The 22,183-nt window shown below is 35.3% G+C and overlaps 2 protein-coding genes across 6 annotated transcripts in view; one reads left to right on the top strand and one right to left on the bottom strand.

The window, feature by feature from the left end:
* The window catches only part of LOC110453222 (histone deacetylase 6-like), a 185,181-nt gene that overhangs the window by 35,994 nt on the left and 127,004 nt on the right, over positions 1-22,183 (bottom strand). The window lies entirely within an intron of this gene.
* LOC110453226 (G-protein coupled receptor moody-like) overlaps positions 12,535-22,183 on the top strand; it is a 41,633-nt gene continuing 31,984 nt past the window's right edge. The window contains exons 1-2 of one of the 4 annotated variants that reach the window (XM_021502086.1): positions 12,535-12,597; positions 12,934-13,495. The gene's annotated coding sequence lies outside the window, so the exon portion shown is untranslated. Of the gene's footprint in view, positions 12,598-12,933; positions 13,496-13,700; positions 13,721-13,797; positions 13,902-15,085; positions 15,210-22,183 lie in introns of those variants that run through there. The other 3 variants (XM_021502089.1, XM_021502091.1, XM_021502088.1) reach the window with 3 other exon arrangements.

Below are 22,183 nucleotides of genomic sequence, written 5' to 3'. Positions count from 1 at the left end.
ATTCACCCCTGAAGACACATTTGAACTCTTCCAATTCAAACGTTGGAATAGTTCACTTTGAAATTGCAGGGGTGAATGAGTTAACTATCAGTACCCTAGGCGTAATGGTTAATCAGATGTTATGTGAAGATTATAAAACAGCAAGAACTGCCAAATATAAAAATATTCAATCTAGTTCTTTTATGTTCATTAAAAGAGGTTGTTTAAGATTTAACAAATCTGCATTCTGTCACCTTGAATGTATGTCAAGGATATCTTATTTGAATACACTTGATACCTTTAACTTCAGGCCTTATGGTTTAAAGTTGAACCTCAGATTCAATGCCATTGCATCAGCTTAGAGGTTATTTATACCACAGGTGAGCTAATTAACAAGATTTCAAAATTACCTAGAAATTCTTATGACCTTTATTTTTGACCATCTCCTCAAAAGTTGTTAGATGTTGCTTCATGATTGTGGACACTATCAGGCATAGCATAGCATTAACCATTGATGTTTATACACAGGGGTATTGCAGTTAGACTCCTACCCAAAGTCTATATTCTTCATACAAACACCTCTAGATCACAGTAATGTCTCTGTGCTTGCTTAATGAGAAAATGATAATTCCAACAACTTACACAAAATTTAACATAATGTAGTAACAGTATGAACTTTGACCTTCAGCCTAGACAACTGTAAGCGTTAATCTTGTATCTGATTTGTAACTTTGAGAGGACTACATGAACATTTAAATCATGTGTCAGAATGGATGGTTGGATAATGTCGCCTGCCACATTAAAATGATGAGAGTCATTAGCAAGAACATAAACAATCTCAAGAGATTAAACAATAAATGACTGTAAGGTCTTTTCGCAATCTCAATTTTCTTCAAAATGATTAGACTCTTTCAGATAAAAATACACCATCAATTACTTAACAACACCATCCAACTTCCTGTTTTTTATTCGTTCAGCTAACATTTGATAATTAATTCTCTACAGGATAATTAGTCAGAAGATGCACAACAAATGCATATGTGTAATTGCTTTTCTTCTTTTCTAAAAAATTGTCAATCTTAAAAAAAATGAAAGAATGAAAATAAAGTAACATAAAACTCAAAATATCACAACTTATGAGTTTTTGGCAGGCTTCATTTTATAATTATACTAAAGATTTTCATTCAATTTCAACTTTGGAAAATTTAGAATCAATGCCTTTTGGTACAATGCAATTAAGTAACCTATTATAATCCACAAAGGAAAATACTCTGGAACTAATTACAGGAGCCTGTTTATGACGTAATGACAATATGACTCTCCCAGCTATCATTAGCAAGAAAGAGAGACTATAAACAAAACTTATCCCCAGATTACGGGAATTGCACAATCCGTTGTAACTGCCAAGATACAGGTGGCCTAGACCGCCAAGAATGCCACTGGGGAAGATCAAATGGTAAGATCCTTTTGTCTGAGAGAGTAAATTAGAGAAAACCGTAAAAGTGTTAGAAACACATTATTGGACAGTGTATATTAATCAAGGGATTACAACCATAACTTAACCCGAAGAGTCTACAACTATATTAGAGTATATGTCATATTTACATGGAAAGTTCCACCATGTTTATAGCACCGTCTTATTCATTACACTGAGAGTATATTTACAGGGGGAGTAACTCCATATTTATTTACAGGGGAAATAACTCCATATTTATACTGAGAGTATATTTACAAGGGAAGTAACTCCATATTTATACTAAGAGTATATTTACAGGAGGTAATATAATAACTCCATACTGATATATTGAACAAAACTTATATTTTACAGAAAGTATAGGAAACTAGTACAGGTATTCTGTCATTACAATATTGCCTTCATCGTTGAATCACACATCACATTATAATTCAACTAGATCAAATGAACATTATGTTTTTTATCAGATACAACTCAACATCATGTTTTCACAACTGTAGTAGACTGTATTCCCATGCTTAAGAGGGCCACACAATAAGAACCATTTGTCAGGGTGTGATAGGAGACAGCTAGGGCAGATACAGAAGATCATGTACAATTGTGTTGTTTCTCCTCAAGTACGTGTTATTATCAGAAAGCATAACATTCCCATTCTTCATTGTAACTTCTTACTTCAGAAAAAAGAACCATGAAGATCATTTCTATGTCTGTCCAATGTATCTCTTTGAAGGAATCATTTTGAAAGAACTGCAGTGTAAAACAAGAGGCTTAAAGGGCCTGTATTGCTCACTTGTTTGTTTTGTTTTTTCTGAACTAGACAACAATTTCAAATTCTTCTGAAGTGCTTTTGCTTACCACAACAGCAATCATTTCACATTTTTTATTTATACAAACAATTAAAAAAAATAAGGGAAACGACAGGAGCATTTGTACGGTGGGTTAAAATTGATCTAGTAAAATTATTAATTTGATTATAAAATTTCTCAGCCAATCAGATGAAAGGGTGGTCAACCTGAAACTTAAAAGCACCTGTTCAGGACCATGAAAGGTGAGTATTTAGATCAACTTTGGCTACCATTGGCCAGGTGTAATTTGGGAAATGTTGAAATCATCTCCTCCATTCATATAACAGGTATCCATTTCTATGAAGTTTTGTTAAAATCTTTTAGAAAACATTTAAAAAGAAGGAAATGTCTCAAGTCATTCAAAGGCCACTGTAGAGAGTTGGGTTTTAATGAGCCAAGTCAGGATGAAAGTAGAAGCATATAGCTAAAGGAAATTGGACAACAGAAACGGACATTAGGCCATGGGGCTTCTAACACTTTCTATTACTGTTAAAAACAAATTTCATGATATTTCGAATAAAAAATGTCATTACCACTTTCCTAATATCAAAATATTTAGTGAGCAAAGTGAATTCTCTCTTCTGACTTTTCAGAAAAAAGAAAAGTCTTCATGAAATCAATTTAAATTAACACATTGTTTTTTTCAATATCAGTGTCTAGAAAAAAGGTTGTGGATGGGTATAACTAGAACACTGACAGGTCAGTAAGGACCCCGTCTTGTGGCAATATATCCCCCATAATCATCAAGAAGCAATCTGCCTATATAGCTGAGCTTGACGTTTGACATTTGGACTTCAAAAAGAATCACAAGGAAGCAAAATATACATATTACATGTACTATGATGTGAGTCTTGTTTCCTTCCACCTCTATATTTGTTGAGCCAATAGAAATGTAAATACCTTTGACCTCAACATTTTACCTCAGTGTGTCTCTTTGTTTAATTCTGAGCAACATTGCTTCAAAGTGTCATAGCGAAATGTTCACCAGTGAAAAGCTACAAAATTTGACCTTGACCCCTGACCTGATGACCCTGACCTTTGGTCAGTTGACTCCTTGTTTAATTCTGATCAACTATGCTTCATAATGTCATGACAAAATGTTCATCAGTGAAAAGCTGTAAAATTTGACCTTGACCTTTGAACCTAATGACCTTAACCTTTGACCTTGACTTTTTACCTCAATGTGTATTTTTGTGAACTGAACATCTTGACCAAGTTTCATGTACATCGGTCAATAAATACTAAAGTTATCAGCCAGGAACAAAACTTGTTGACGGACGGACGGACGGACGGACAGACAAAGAGACAGAGTGATTTCTATAGGGCACCTGTATCTCCGATACGGGGCCCTAATTAGATTTAGTCTAGGTTAACAAGCTCCACCAAGCATGGGTCAGGGATATTGATAGATAATGTAGAAACAATGTGTTGGTAAGTTCCAACATTTTATCTTAAATGAGTTATTGCAGTTCTTACCTATACATATATTTAGGAACGAGAAAAAAATGTACCTGGTATGAAGATCATTAGTGTGCAGTAATGATGCAACAACAGACCATAATTACTTTACTGAACACGCATTGTTGTCAGGTACCTTCTAGCTGTCTTTCTGACACCCCTCCCCCATCTTATCCCTCCACTAATTACTGTTATACTACAGGCATCCTATATACACAGATACCAGGAGATGTGGCATTGCAGGAGGGAGGAACTACAGTGTGGTATCAGGCAGGAAGGAGAAAGAATTAGGAAGAATTAGCAAGACAAGAGAAAAATATTGAGAACAAGTGGTAGGAAAGGAGAAAAATAAAATGGTGGGAGAAGAAGAAGTAAAAATAGATAGGAGAGATGGGGAGGGGATTGGGAAAGTATAAGTAAATAAGAGGCATGGGATAGTACTGCAGAGAAATATATAGGACGATAGACAGAGGAGAGAAGATTGAGGGAGGAGATACTATAGGACAAAGAAAGAGATAAGTAAGGTCAAGAGATGGGAATAGTAAAGAATATAACAGTGTGAAGAAAATGGTAGTAGATCACTGCGGTCGGGGTCAGAATCTTTATTGTGTGTCCCAAAATCTTGTACTGTGACCTACGGAAACAGATGCTTTGGGAGGGTTTCGGCTACGTTGTGGAATAGCTTATTACCATCTGCAATTAGAAAGTCAAATACCCTGGCCATGTTCAAGAGGGACATCAAAACTTACCTCTTCACGACTGCATTTTAGAATCTTTGCATAGACGTTATGTAAATACCACCCATTTATTTGTTCAATTATGTGCACATTGCTTGCTTAAATGTATAAAAGTGATTGTAAGCCTTTGTTTTTTGTTTTCACAATTATAACCACTACTATTATCCATTTGTTGTAAAGCGCTTTAGAGTAATTTTACAAATTATATAGGACACTATATAAATGTTGTATGTTATTGTATATTATTATTATTACAGGGTACAGTATAAAGGATATGGTAAGAGAGGGAAAGCGATCGACATGTAGGCATGGGATAGTATGGTAGAAAAGAATACTGAACAATAGACAGGAAGAAGGAAGATAAGGGAGGGGAGACTTTAAAGGTACAGGGAAAGAAGGAATCGAATGGGATGGTAAATGGGTACATGCAGTAGGAAGGAATTTTATGGTAGGGGGAATGCGGAAAGGGAACAAGGGGAGTGGATAGGATATAAGGTGGGAGGAAAAACAGGGGAGGGAAGGAGCTAAGGGGAGGAGGGACAGATGCAATAAAGCCAAAGGGAAGGGAGGGTCAAAGGGTAGGTGGAGGAATGCAATAAAACAAGGGAGGGGAGAAGGTTGAATTAGGGAATGGGAGTAATCATTTCCCTATGGTAATAAGACCAGTAACATGTGTAATAATGTCTGACAAATTTTTACCCTCCCTAATCAATCTTAATGACTTCCATATTCCTTTTAACACATCCATTCTCACTTAAAGCCGCTAGAAGTTTTATTATGAAAAATACTGACAAGACACAAGAACTTTTATAAAAACAACTTGTGTAAGTTAAAGACAAACCCTAGGTAAAGCAATCTCTGTGAGCACCCAATCCAATAGACTGTGACTGCATCAATCAAACTGTTAGTAAAATAATACTGTCGTATTTCCTTTCCTTTCCAAAACTCTTTATGCCCTAAAAAAATCCAGAGACTATGATTTCCTTCTTTACAAACCAAAAAGAACACATTCTTGAAATAGAAGAAATATGTAAAAATGTTTCTATTTCTTAACCAAGATATACTGCTTTTGAAAGCAAAATCCACCCACTTACCAATAAAAGTTATATAACCTTTGAATTTCTACACCATCCATCCTCGTAAAAACACATTCTGACAAGGAAAATAAATAGATCCCCGCAGATCCTTGGGGAGTATTGGGTACCTCAAACAATAAACCTTCTGTGAACTCGGTAATATTTTCGCAGGTGTTAATTGCAGATGCTTGCATGAAGCTAATTGACAGTTGTAGAAAGATATGTCTGTTAAGTTGAAAAAAAATGAAAACACCAACATGGAAACTAGCAGCATGTCACAGCTACATGTAAATGAACTAAGCTGCAATAGTTATGAGTAATGGCCACCTTTTAATCTGTGTTTAAACCGTATGTAAAACAGTCTGATATTTTATCCTGTCTGAAGTTGTCAAGGGGAATGGCCTAAAAATACTAACATATTAATTTCTATGGTGGCCATGTATGTGTGTGTTAAACTCCATCCACCTCAATCAATGTTCAAATTAACAAAAACTTTCTTCCATCAAATGGATATTGTTCAAAATTCCAAAATACATTGACATATGTTGACAAAAAGACAATCCCCTAGCAATGAATGTGATTGCACTTTTGATTGTGACTGACAATCCTGTTCAGATTCCAATCTTTGTAGCTGTAAATGGTAATGAATCGTGCTATTGTATCATAACGTTGTAACAGTTCTGTTTCATCCTCCAACCAATCCTCTTACTGGGATTTATATCAGTGACTCTTAACTTCAGATGATCTCAGTGTTTTGTTGTCGTTTTGCGTGAAACCATCTCCTGTTGTTATGACAGCCAGATTAACTTGCTACAGTGCATTGCATACATGACTAAGTCTGCCTACAGTAAATTGGTATGTTGATTACATGTCTGTTAACAGGATGTGATTCAAACCTGAAATTTCTGTAAAAAAAAAGTCTCCAAGTGTTTGAATCATATTTTAAAAATACACAACAAAGAGCATCTCACTCATCCTGGCCTGTAAGTTATGAGAGCTTGGTAAGTGTAAAAGGTTAAATCACCAAGGCATGCTGTATGGAAATAGCATGTTTTCTTCATTTGATGTTTATTATGCTTAGTCACAGACTCTATGGGTGCTGCTGATTTGATTGCATGTGTGTCATTATGGCAAAAAAACCCAACTCTAATTGCATTCAATGAAGCTGTACAAATGTGTACCAACATACTGGTAGGTAAATAGGTGATAGACTGGTGTCCTTTAAAAACCAGGTGTTGTCTCAACAGCTTACTGTATTATAGAATCATCTATTGGGTCCATAATGAACGTTAATTGTTAATTAATGAAGACTTTTGTTTGAGTGATTTGGTGTTTCCTTATAAGTTCCTGTTGTTGTTTTCTCATATTTCCTTTGAATTCCTATCTAATCCCTGTGTAATAATGCTGTTGAATATATTGATATAACTTCAAATGTATAAGCCAAGGTAGGTTACAATACAGGTAGTCAAACCAGCTAGCTATAGTACTACCAAGCCATCTTTGATTTAAAAAAAACCCACTTTTTTTTAAGATTATATATATGTAGTACCAGTGGCCTAAACTCTTATCTTAGTGGATATGTTTCCTGAATATTCACTCTTTAGCCAACACAAGATATTTTCTGAAAACCAGAGGACTTTATTATGAAAACAAACATATTTGAGACATTTGTTATATATTTGATCTTCTATAAGCTTTTGATAGTTAATGACTTGCTTCATTTGTCAAAATGACTTATGGATACTTTTGTTGAAGGAAAAAATAATAAATTCTGTGAATGATTCAAGAGTATATAATCAAGTTCTGATAATGATCAATTAGAAACAAAGACCAAGGATAAAGGCATGTACGGTGTGATAATTACCATTCATATAGACCATTACCACTCATAAAAACTTACTTACGCCACTCAAAGCTTTCGGAGTCTACACAAAAGAACTCTTCTGTGCTTGAAAATGAAAATGGTTCCACTATGTCTATCTATAAGTTATAATGTCTTTTTGACAGGAAATTCATTTCTTTTATTTGTCGGAATAATTATTTCCCAAAACAGATTTTTTTATTTTTCCTTTACAAAAAAGATGTACAAAAATGTACTTGTATTTGATGTGAACATCAATTTACTCATTTTTCTACTAGACACAATTTGTATGTAATACCACACGCGGTGCAGGAAAACATTCCTGATTTCTTATTCCCACTTCCTGTTATATCACGAGACATGTTGTCTTTCTTTACACGACAATATTTTAAGATCGTGGTCTCTCCTTGTCATCTTTTGGAACATGTTGTTTCTATTGTCATTCAATCATTTTCCAGTAATTATATCTTTTAACATTTAACTTCATATTGCCATTAAAATATTCTTTAAATCTTTGAGACAGAATTCATTATCTCGAAGAAGAAAAAACTCACCTTGAAGTCAAAGCATCTGTGTTTAATAACTACACTCTATTACGGGGACTAATCAATCTATGATAGCTACCATAATTATATCACTAATGACACATTCTTGATTTCCTTCCATTTGTGATGAATGATTATAGATCCGTATCAATACCATTTAACAGGCACCAGAACACTGATATGATATAATAGAGTGAGTACTGGAGGTTGAAACGAGTAGGGAGGAAGGAGGTATTATGGAAATTTTGTCAGCGATATTCAAATTCTCTGAAACATTTTCCGTGTTTTTGATTCCATCAGAGGGATATTATCTCAACAAACCATAGGAATATGAAATAAAATGATGGCTTTAGATCAAGGTCATGGAGACTGGCATCATTATTTAGCAGGGGAAATAACCCACGAAATCTCACCTTGAAGTTGTGAAAGTCATGCACAGATCAAGTGTGTAAAGTTACATGAAGAGCCTTTGCTCTGAATGAGCATGTCTTGTAGTACATGTACCTAAATTATATGATCATCTTATTTTCTCTAAAGTCCAGATTAGTTATGACTGTATTTGTTGTAACAACTGTACATTTCAAAATGTTTAAACTTGATTTCTCGTAATTCAAAGGAAACCCAGCTGAGGAGAAAAATAATAGCTGACCTGCAGGCACAGTGATCAGGGAAGTTTTTCAGATAGTTATACATTAAGAGGTGGATAATTTCCATACGTGTAAATGTACAAATTGTAAATATGTTTTTTTTTCATCCAATTCATTGCCAAGAGAAAGAATATTTTTGTAGACTTTTAGCTGAATTTGTCTAACATTGCTTCAAGACCCTTCATGCTGGGACAAGAACGTTTCTCCAAAATTGACAACTTCAAGCTTAGAGTTTACTTTATTGTAATTTAAATGTCAGTAACAAATGTTCATAGTCAATCTTTACCATTATGTAATTGTTCTTCTTATTTGGATAATATTTATGTGATTTTTAAACAGTAATAAGGCTATTTAATATACATTCACTCTATCTAAAACCCACCCATTAAACCCCGGGCTGTATAATTACAGAAAAATTACAGCTGTATGACATATATGTTACAAAACACACGCAATGACGTTTTTATTTGAAGCACAGCAGGAAGAAAACACATGATGAAATCTCCGGTGGAACATACATAAGTTAATTTTATATCTAGCGGTAAAAGGTCTGTGATAACCCTTTTCATCATTAGAGATAAGAACAATAAAATTTGCACTCTGTTTTTTTAAGCCTGTTGACATTAAACCACTGTCCAATTACAGTTATCTCCCCTGTTTATAAGCAGCTTTAGAAAATGTATAAATCTGTACAACTAATCATAATATGTTTGTTTATTAGATCCACTTTAACAGTAATTAGCCTTTGTATATCTTAGAATACTGTCTTAATGTTAACAAAAAAATAAACATTTCTGTCATTTCTCAGCCTGAGGTCAGCGCTCCTCTCCAAACTCTATTGCACGTCGATATTATGTACGTGAACATGTATCGCTTTAGTTTCTGTGACATCTCCACCTGAACCAACATACTGAAATGTTAACACTGGAACAGGACTACAGGACTGGAAATTTGAGGTAAAAGTTCAAGTTCATTTATTACTTTCAGTTTTACAGCTCACCAGTTAAAAACAAATAAAGCCTTTAATCCTTCTGACCTACAAAGATGTACGAAGCTTTAATCGGACAAGAATTGTAGTCAATTCTAGGTTTTTAAATCACATTTCATATATAATATGATCTTAAACCTGTCTCTGTTTCATAAAGTTTATGATATGTATATTTACATTTCCTGTGCAAGTCACTTTATAAACATTATCAGAATAAAATGCATTCACAGTGCTATGAACACAATGGGAACAGTATATATCATTTTGATGCTTTTTTTCTCTCCTCGAATAATGTAAAACCATTGTACAGGCTGTCGCGAGATTATAGATACAGACCATATATATATAACACCTGTTACATTTTAGATAATTAACGATGATAAAAATATAATTACCAATATAACATATTGGACAATGTGATATTTGTATCCAAATTAATGTTAGGTATATGCTTAAAATGTAACAGAAGTATTTATAATACACAAACATACCCTGTAATTAACAACAGGTGCAAAACATGTAACAGAGCAGAAAATGAACAGATTTTAGTCAAAGTATAGTCAGTTTTAAAAACTTATCCCATCATCCTCCCCTTTTCCTCACATTGCTCATTTTTCTTCTGTCAACACCAAACATCCGAGCATAATAATCTGTTACATTACTGTCACCCTGGTAAAATACAAGCTGCTTCCTACCGTCTCGGCTAGGCAGAATTTCTCTTTAGCTCATTCGGTAGAGCGTAAGACTAGTAAGCCAGAGGTCCCAGGTTCACTTCCTACCGGAGGCATTGAAAACGTAACGATCGCGCTCTGTTAAATAACTTTACAAGGCCGCTGCAGCCTTAAAAACACTGGGTTTGCTCGCCTAGGGAGAATTTCTCTTTAGCTCATTGGTTAGTGCGTAAGACTAGTAAGTCAGAGGTCTCAGGTTCGACTCCTACCGGAGCCATTGAAAACATAACAATCTCTGTTAAATAACTTTACAAGGCCGCTGCAGCCTTAAAAACACTAGGTTTGCTCGGCTAGGGAGAATTTCTCTTTAGCTCATTGGTTAGAGCGTAAGACTAGTAAGTCAGAGCTAGGTCTCAGGTTCGACTCCTACCGGAGCCATTGAAAACATAACGATCTCTGTTAAATAACTTTACAAGACTGCTGCAGCCTTAAAAACACTGGGTACACACCTGAATGATGACTATACAGTAACGTTTGTTAAAATTCAGACAACTTTAGAAAATACTGCATCCTGAAGGTTTAATGGGGCAGGTTATATGTATACATTATATGAACACATCTCATCTCAAAACTGGACCTGTTTACACCTGTCATCACAATACAGGTAAGAGTTATTCACAGTCAGGTGAGGTAATATTGCTGTACATCCTGAAGGTGTAATGGGGCAGGTTATATGTATACATTCAAATCTGGACCTGTTTAAACCTGTCATCACAATACAGGTATTAATCATATATATCAATTTCAATTTTTATTTCCGTAAGTTTTACAACTTATAGGATTTTTTCAACAAATAATTTCATATAAGTACAACATATAATTACATATTACCGGCACATTCATCACAAATCAGCAGCAACAACAACATCATCGAAATCATAATTCATCACTTTCATCATTATCATTATCATCATCATCATCATCGTCGTCGTGGCCGTCGTCGTCGTCTTATAACTCATCATCATGAAATAATCATTTCTTTAAATCAACATCAAATACTACGTCATCATCCGTCAAAGTACAACAACATGAAATAATTACCATTTTAACACGAATTTCATAAAACTGGTACATTTTTCACAAATCAACGATATTATTAAAATCATTACCCCTTTCATCATCATCATCATCATCATCATCATCAACAACAAAAAAAAACAACAACATTGAGCATTTACCATGAAAGATTGAACGAACAAAACATGGACATGATACGATTGAGTAATACAAAATTACAAAATAAGGTAAGAGTTATACATAGTCAGGTGAGTTAATATCGCTGTACATCCTGAAGGTGTAATGGGGCAGGTTATATGTATATTCAGTCAGGTGAGGTAATATCTCGGTACATCCTGAACGACATCAGTTAATGGAATATAACCATAAGTAAGGATTTGGTCAATAAAATGTAATGCGAACACGAGTCAAGTAAATAATTCAATAAACTTGTGTATAGCAACAGGAACTCTCTTTACATCATGCAGTACGTATATTGTAAGGCATCACAAACAGGTTGGGTATGTGTTGTCACCGACAGGTAATTAACAATTCATACATAATGTACATACATGGTAACATGAATATATCCCAGAAATTTGAAATATCGTGAAAGTCTTCAAGGTTGACGTTTAATAATACATATGATTTATAATGCAAAACAAATGTACGTAAAAAGTAAGGAAGGTTGTTTCAGTCAAATGTGAACAACAAACATGCTAATTGCTTTTTGTCCCAAAGTAAGTGTTTGTCTCCTATAAACTTCCAACTCTGTAAGTAGTTTTGGCTGTAACAAAATAATCTCCAAGATACCCTTAATTTAGCAGTTTGTTAAAATCATGTTTACTACATTAGGAGTTTAAAAGAAAAAGTTCATCCGACGGAGCATTGAACAAAAGGTCCGAAGGGCCTGCATCAATCAGCTGTTTCTTTTCTTATTGTAATGGTTGCAGACAAGAGTTTTAATTCCTTCCACTAACCATGGTGGCTATCTCATATTTCTTATAAATCTGAAGAAATATTTGTTCTATAGCACTATTTAACCTATAAGGCTCAACCCACCTGTCTCTAAGGGGGGCACAGCCTTAACATTTTCATACACCATTGATCTCCTTTTCCCAGTAATAATTCAGATAATATGTAGTTTATGTCTTTTCAGGAGGAATTATAAGGTTTGCTTTTAAAGGAAAATGTTGACGGACAGATGACAGATGTTAGAACCTGTGGTAAGAATAGCATAAAGCTCGCCCAAAGGATAAGGTGAGCTAAAAAAGCTTCAAGCCACACTTCTGATTATTGGTCCAAGTTATAGCAACTTCATGACATAGCAGATCATTATTTTAAAATCAATTGTCTTGACAGAATATTCTTCAAATTTTGTATCAATATCAAATTCACTTTGATTCAGAACCTGTAGCTTTATAAATCCTAACACCAATATTTTTTGCATTAATTTGACATTAAACAAAAATAAATCATTCACCACACCTGGAGGGAAATGTACCTGTATGTTTAATTAATACCTTAACACCTTCACATAAGCTTAACACGAAACAATACACATTGTAATGTATATATATATATAATATTGTACAGATAGCCAACACTACGATCCCCCTACAGTACAAATCCTTGCCTGCTAGAAACAATCTGCAGTTGGCATTTCAACACAGGCTTAACAGTATAAACACAGGATTTCTGGTTGTCTACCATACCCAAACCAGGCCGGGACTTGGATAAACACAGGCACCAGGGCCTTCCTAACCTTCAAAGGATAAACGTTTTAATTGGGCCTGCACTCTGGTCATGTATGATATAGGTTGGGATGACGGGAGATTTGAGGTAGGGCTGAATGATGATCTGCCCGCTGTTCCGTTCCAGTACCTGTATTGTACTATTGTAGTGTAACTACCTGCTTTGATAGAACCACGATTTCAACATTCCAGACAGTGAATAAAATACAAACATTTACAGAGCCCGGAGTTTTAAATTGACCATTCCCAGGGTACCTATTCTACTGAATCTGACAAAAAGGATTTAATGAAAAGGATTTCATTCCAGTGAAATTTTTGACAAATCCTGCATTTAAATTCCTGGATTTTACTGTTTAAGAACATTACTCTACAGCAATGGAAGCAAGACTTAGTATTCCTTTAAAGTAAGTATCATCACTATAAGTTTAGACAATAGAAGATTAGTACATTAAAACCATCAGCATCCTACCCATCAAGCCTCCAGATTATATATAATGTAATCATGGATGTAATTAGGGATAAACCATTGTCACTGGGTCATTGTATGATCATATAATATGCTGTCGTGTCCTCGTTGGTATAAAGGACTATCGTAGCCAGCAGTTGTGTTGTAGTGCTGTGGTACGGAGGTAAGTTACTGCCGTAGGTTAATTATGTCGTCTCAATGTCTCTACTCACGTATCAACAATGTAAACCTTCACTCAGGCGGAAATTTACTGCACCACGCTGATGATGGATTTTATTATACGAGCTAGTATATAATAATTATAAACGTGTGAGAAAATCTCATCACAGATGTCTGTCTTACAGGTAAGTACAGGTAATTTCTATACATAATAACCTTTAAGGTTTGTTACAGGAAATATTTACTTATACATTTCACATTGACAATGGTTATTTTAACCAACAGAATGCTGAAATCTGTCTCTAATGTAAAGAAATCTATTGCATGTCTCATTTCAAAGACAGCTGTCATCGGCTTCCCAAGTTCATGTGAAAATCTGTATCGTGGCCATTCAAGGCCAATATTAATGTGACATACCACAATGAAACTCTAAAATCATTATAGTTATCAATTCATTGGTCCAGTGTCAAATGCGATACTTGAGGAAAACCCAATGAAGCTTTCTCTAGATAAACTAACTTTGAAACAATACAAACTGATCATGTTAAAATAACAAGGTGCTATTGTGATAAAAAGGTGGGCGGACATTAATTGGAGCTCTGTACACAAATTCAATTAGCAGTTCTGTTAGTTTAATTAATTGTCAGCTGTTGTTTTGAATCTATTGGTATATGATATACATAATAAAATACCCTGAGTGCAACAAAAAGATATTCTGATGACAAAAAGGAGTAATTACAAGACCTAGCTAGTTCCAATGATAAGATTGACAACTCCTCTGTATCAGCCATTACACAAGATATCTAGGGATTTCTTAATCATCACAGGTGGACATGTGAATATGTAACTTTGCGGTGTAATGTACATCTCGATTATCATAACTGAATAGTTTGACGATTTAATTGCCCACATTCTTGAGATATATGATCCAGCTCTTGAGATACGACACTGTAGTTGTCACACCCACCTGAACACAAGCCACTGTGTTTAAGAAAAATTCAACCCATTAAAATGAAAAAAATTGCAACTGAATTCTTTAAAAAAATTGTAGAGCTAAAAGATATATTAACCTCCAAAATTTTCCATTAAAAACATAGGTATTGTAACATTTTTATTGAATACCTTAAGCTGTCCTGCTTTGTACTGACAGCTAGTGAAATGAGGACTTATTGGGGGGATATAGGTTAACAGATAGGATAAATACACCCCGCCATAAACTGGTCAAGTCATGTGAAAGTCCAGTAACAGTCTTTGTTATGATAACTTCTTACTGAAATGGAACCGCTTGGATTGTAAGTTTATTATTCAACTCGCAATGGATCCGTCTGTTAACTAATCCCTTTCGGTTGTATATAATAGCACGGTCCCAATAATCCTTTAACTTACAAGGAAGTGTGGTGGGATATAGAGACATTACAACCTGTACACATTGTATTACAATGGAGGTAGGATAGAAACGCCCTGACATTCCACAACATTTCAGTGTCGATTATGTAAGTATAAAGTATAAAATGTCTTTTAGCTGTCTCAATTATATGCACCTCTCACGTAATTAAGAGTCTGTTGTCAGAATAATGTTAATGGGTTGGGAATCATGCTACCAGGTCGGAATTATGACATTTTGTATGTTGGCATTGTTATAGCCTTGTCAGAGGCCCCATCATCTGTAGACACCTATTGTTTGATAAACATAATATCAAACAAAAATGACTTTTCAAAAATATGATTTTCTTAGCAGATAGTTTGAATGATATTCAGACTTGAATGAGGTGGTTGAAGACAATTTGAAAGTTGTGTGAAATTTTGTCAAATCTCTGTTCCTTTTGGGATGGTCACTGTAGACAGGGTGATCTTTATACACACTCTAACTCAAAATGATCACTATAGACAGGTTGTCAGTATACACTGAGTAGACATGGTCTTTGTAGACAGACTAGAGGTAATCACTTCAGACAGATTGTCTTAACACACATTAAGACAGAGATGGTCCCAATTGTCAGGTGGTCTTAATACCCTAAGACAAGAAGCAGTCATTTCAGATAAATATAGTCTTTAAACATACACAGACTGTTTGTGGTCACTATAGGCAGGGGGTCTTAATACTCACGAAAAGTTACATTTGAATATAGCATGGTTTGAATGCCCTCTTACAAAGATGCATGCTGCTACGTAGTAGTTACTAGAACATTGGAATACATGTTTCAAACGTAAAATTTGCCCAACCATATCTAACTTAATGTGGAGCAGATTTTTCACTGCCAGCAAACAAATATTGGCTGTACTTTGAGGAACTATCACTAAGTAAACACCGACCAAGGGGGATCTAATGCTGGCGATATGTTTGGTGGTCTACAGGTCAGTGTAGTGTGGTCTACTGAGCAGTGTGGTGTCTGACAGTAACAGTGTTAGGCAGCCGCTGAGCTTATTGACCACATCAGGTTACAAACTGACCAATGTGTATATGTATACTCCAGTGGTCAAGCTGAAACTCTGACCATGTACTCCTCTATTTACACAGATTTCCTCTTAACAATTTACATTTCAAATAATCCATTCGTAAATATTATGGGTTATGGAAATGTTATGGTCTTTATTGATGGCAGGTTGAAATATAATACTTTTTTCCAGTATGCTAAAAGTATTTATAGTAGCGATAAGGAAATTCTCTGTCTGTTTTTAATGAACTGGTGAGAATTCCAGTCCAAATCAATGTTGAACTTATTGTATTGACAGTGATGTATAAAAGCATTGAAATTGTCTGATGACATTATCTATTCAATACACAAGAATCACTGAATAAGAAATTGATGAATAAATTTGACATGTGTACACATGTGCATGTATTAGGTTATATATATAATTACACACTATATTTTATGACAATATGTACCTCCGATCAAAAAAGAGTTCTATTTTGATTACTGATAACTTAATTATCATAATCTGTGCACTTATTAAAATGTTCATAAACTTTAGATCAGACAAAAGAAAATTTAAGTATTTTTTACCATTTTGTTGTAAGAACAATTTATGATATTGATCATGATCTGAAAGAAGAAATGTTAAAAACATTTACCAGGTATTTCATGAAAAATGAGTACCGGGGTAAAACTGGGTTATATTTTCAACATATATCATTTTTTGTCATAGAAAAAATTAATAATTTCATTATGATTGAAAAGGTGTTGTCTGAAAATAATCATGGGAAGCAGATTGACCACCAAGAATTTGATTACAAAATATGAACAAAATCCTACAAAGAATGAGTAATTTTAATTTCAATACTTTGGAAGGAGGGTGGAGAAAAACCCATGGTTATGTTAAGGGTTGGGGTGGAAAAGATCTTGAGAAACCAATTGACCACCTAGAATTTTATTACAAAATATGACCAAAATCTTACAAAGAATGAGAAACGTTTATTTCAACATTTTTGGCAGGAGGGTGGAGAAAAAAACAGGGATTTTGTTTAGGGTTGGGGAGGAAAAGACCTGGACTTCCTGCATACACTATCTTGATTCTTTGATGCCTTATCTCAAAGGAATTTTTAGTTCCAAAAAATATCTCAGAACTTCAGCAGTTCATGCCCCAGTAATCATTATAATAGACTTCAATTACCATCATACCTAAGCTACAAACTATTGTAATCATGCATGTTACATTTCCTAAAATACATTTGTTTGTGATTGGTATTAATTTTCTGATCATGTGATAAAATAGAAATATCTGAAATTACATATTTTTAAGAAATGACTGCTTATAAATAGTACATCTCTAAGCTGCAGAATACCATGACAGCAATATATAGGTGCAGAAAGTGGTACATACAATTGAAAATAGGGATATATACAATACATAGTGGGGGTACATACAATACAAAATAGGGATATATACATTACATAGTGGGGGTACATTACATAGTGGGGGTACATACAATACAAATTAGGGAGATATACAATACATAGTGGGGGTACATTACATAGTGGGGGTACATACAATACAAAATAGGGAGATATACATTACATAGTGGGGGTACATTACATAGTGGGGATCCCGGATACATTACATAGTGAGGGTACATACAATACAAAATATGGAGATATACATTACATAGTGAAGGTACATACAATACAAAATATGGAGATATACCTTACATAGTGAAGGTACATACAATACAAAATATGGAGATATACATTACATAGTGGGGGTACATACAATACAAAATATGGAGATATACATTACATAGTGAGGGTACATACAATACAAAATAGGGAGATATACCTTACATAGTGAAGGTACATACAATACAAAATATGGAGATATACATTACATAGTGGGGGTACATACAATACAAAATAGGGAGATACACATTACATAGTGAGGGTACATTACATAGTGGGGGTACATACAATACAAAATAGGGAGATACACATTACATCGTGACGGTACATACAATAGTGTCAATTGCATATCACTCCTCAACAAGTGCTTACAAAAAATCTAAACAATTCGGGACACGTTTTTATATTTTCCAGATGTGACATATGACCAGATCATTAAAGTGTTTAGCAAGCATAGATAATACCACAATGCCCATTTAAACAACAGTTAGTAATATGTCACAAAGTTTCTGGTCTGGTACTTCAATTACAGATCCATGCAAATGTAATAAAACATGAACGTTGAATGTCAGAAATGTTAGAAGCTGAATGATAATATCACCAGTTCAACTTATAATGGCTGACCCCAACAAACACCAAGGAGATGGACATCAATCCATCCCAGATTCATAGAGTTTTTTGTAAAATGTCTGAATATTGCTTTGGCTACAGTAACCCTGAATCCCCAGCACTGATGGAAGGGGATAGGCTGGGTGAGGTTTAGTCACGTGACCTGAGGATTATTCCCAAGTCATATGACTGAAGAAGGTTGGCATAAGCAGTGCATGTCATTTGTCCTGGTTAAGGTTGGGTTCGGAGGCTGAGATAAAGATGAACCCTTTGACCCATTACTCAGCTACCAGCAGAAGTCCTCCTGATCCACCATTCAAAGTCAAAGCAGTGCTTAACGTATGGGGGCGTCCCATATCTGGGCACCGTTCAAAGGAAGACACATTATATTAGATAGGTCAGTCTAGAACATGACCCTTTCTATTTAGAATAATTAAGGTTGTCATAAGTGGTAATTTTGTGTCTTGCTGATAGTCAACATACCTAAATCAATGTTCGATGTATTTTCAATTCTAAAACAATTAATATCATGACAACACATTACACATGCTCACAAAGTGAGAAAACAAGTTGTTTTGACTTTACAACACTAGTCTACGAGTGCCTAATTTTTCCTGTTTGTACTGAAGCAGTAACTCCCAATAAACTGTACTATTATATCATGGCAGAAAAACAATGTACCCGAATCAGGTGTGATGCCAAAGTTCTGCCAACAAGATGGTGGTTCGGACAAAGGAACAATCTGATAACATGACAGGTAGTAGAATTGCCTTAGAAATATATTATGTACCTTACAACACAAAAGAGTTCTTTTGCGATACAATCCATTCCATTATTGTGGCTAGCATTCATGGGATACCCACCTACTACATACGTGGTACAGATGTTACCGGAATTCATGGACTATATATGCCAGCTGAGTTCATATGTCTGTTGGCATTGTAGGTACATCAGTACACAAATATGTTGCAAGATGTTGACAACGATAAATCATGGTAATTGGCCTTAGCTTCTAAGAAGAACAATATATTCTTTTTTTAATTGCAAGAAAGAGTTGTCAACACATCAACTCAGGTTCCATCAAGAATGATTTGCTTACAGGCTGCACTCAAAATTTTGATTTCGTCTTCCCTTCTTTTATAAATGATAACATCACCTTCGCACCGAAGTTTGGTTTGGTTTAATTTTGTTTAACGTCCTATAAACAGCTAAGGTCAGTTAAGGACGTGCCTCCATGTTTGTAGTGTATGCATGCTTGCGTGTGTGTATGCAGGAGACAATGTATGTTGGTGTGCTTGCCTCCTTGTGGTAGCGCGGATATGATGCCAACTTTATAGTGCTATCTCACTGAAATGCCATGCCGAAGGCACCCAACACAGCATTCCGCCTGGTCACATTATACTGATAATGGGTGAACCAGTTGTTGCCATAACCCTAATGCTGAATGTTAAGCAGTCAATCCTGTTCTCATTGAAAACATGCAAAGCTAAGACATGTAGTATTTAACTCTTAGCCAGTCTAGTAGAACCTTAGAGTTGTCCTCATACATTGTCTTGCTCTGAAGAACAGGACAAACCAGTAAAACCTTTATGTAATACACAACTGCCACTAGTACTTCTGAGAGATGGTCTGTCATGGAGTGTCCAGAAAAAAACCCATTATGTCACATCCACTGTGCAAACATTTAAATATTGGTGCCAAAAACTCTATTTCTCCAGACTGACAGCAGCTGAACTGTGTCTTGTGTTTTGACTGTCTGGACCTGGTTTATAGGTATAATGTCATACAAACATATCGTGATAGGAGACATTATAAGGTTTGATTTACAAGTATCAGACAGAACTAAGACAATATTATCAGTGAAGAAATGAGTTCACTCAACTTGTTGTCTATTGTTGGTGCTATGAAGTAATAGTGCCCTCAACAGGAGGTAGAAATGAACAAGCATCAGAGCTATTGACAGGACATTACTGACAGGAAACATGTGTGAGGGACTCAGTGCTGTACTGACAGGACATTGGCAGTACAATGGGTATGAGGGACTCAGTGCTGTACTGACAGGGCATTGACAGTACAATGAGTGTGACGGACTCAGTGCTGTACTGACAGGACATTGGCAGTACAAGGGGTGTGAGGGACTCAGTGCTGTACTGACAGGACATTGGCAGTACAATGGGTGTGAGGGACTCAGTGCTGTATTGACAGGACATTGGCAGTACAATGGGTATGAGGGACTCAGTGCTGTACTGACAGGGCATTGACAGTACAATGGGTGTGACGGACTCAGTGCTGTACTGACAGGACATTGGCAGTACAATGGGTGTGAGGGACTCAGTGCTGTACTGACAGGACATTTGCAGTACAATGGGTGTGAGGGATTCAGTGCTGTACTGACAGGACATTGGCAGTACAATGGGTGTGAGGGACTCAGTGCTTTACTGACAGGACATTGACAATACAATGAGTGTGAGGGACTCAGTGCTGTACTGACAGGACATTGGCAGTACAATGGGTGTCAGGGACTCGGTGCTGTACTGACAAGATATTGACAGTACAATGGGTGTGAGGGACTCGGTGCTGTACTGACAGGACATTGGCAGTACAATGGGTGTCAGGGACTCGGTGCTGTACTGACAAGATATTTGATATGAGGGAGTGCTGTACTTTGTGCATCATGGATGTTAGGGGGTAAACAGTTAACCTGTGAGCTAAGCTTAAATCTAATTGGAAAAGGAATGTTCATGTTACAAATATTGTCTGCCTGCATGAATCTATCTATTACAGTTTGACTAATATTATTGATACAAGTGCAAATATAATATGTCTAGATAACAAACCAGATAAACCAATAAATAGAAACTCAATTTAAGGGATATGCTACCTTAAAACAGTATGTGTTATTCATTTCCTTGAGTTCAAATGAGTTCTACATTGACATAAGGTACCTGTAAAATATTCTACATGAACGATGATTTAGACTAGGGTATTTAAGTGATAACTGACAAAAGCTACAGCAAAACCTTGACATAATTTTCATCAGATTATTTTCTACTTCACTTAATTTTTCAGCATATTTCAAGGTCCTCCTTTTCCTGAATCCCTTTATACATATCCCTTGATATTTTGCCAAACCTCTTTATAACGCCAAAATTTCACTTCAGAAAACACAGCAATATGACAACGTTTTGCTGTATTATCTTAAGTTTTTATACTGAGTGAATTGAAATTAACTTTGTAATCTGAAACCCTGTCTCATCTGAACACAATGGTGTTCAGGATATACAGTTTTTTCTTGTCTATTCTGTACCCAAATATGTCTGGTGTAGACAGCTTACTGTATATTCAAGTGTCTATTGTAGAAAGGGTGCTACCTAGTGTTTTAAGACTGTCGAGTCTTTAACTCTCGTTTATTTTCTCTTGAACAATAGAAGAGACACAGTCTTCAGAAACCTGTATATATAGTGTGGAATAATACATACAACTAACTCTGGAGTGTTGACACCTACGTAGTGTTTGAAGTTCACAAGCAGTGTTTTGGTATCTATATCAACTATGAATTTTTAATGTGAAAGCTGAAGGTTGTTTGGTGTGAAGATATCTAGCATGAAGCCGTAAACACAGTAAAACAATGATGTTGAAGATATGTAGTATACACCAGGGTTTCTAATCAGCCATTGATTTGGAGTACACATTTAAGTTTTTAATGGGATTGGTCGATAAAAACAGTTTTCATATATAAA

The sequence above is a fragment of the Mizuhopecten yessoensis genome, unplaced genomic scaffold (assembly GCF_002113885.1).
Source record: "Mizuhopecten yessoensis strain PY_sf001 unplaced genomic scaffold, ASM211388v2 scaffold7201, whole genome shotgun sequence".
NCBI lineage: Eukaryota > Metazoa > Mollusca > Bivalvia > Pectinida > Pectinidae > Mizuhopecten > Mizuhopecten yessoensis.
The sequence above is the reverse complement of the archived record's forward strand: the minus strand, read 5'-3'. Positions and strand labels throughout refer to the sequence as shown.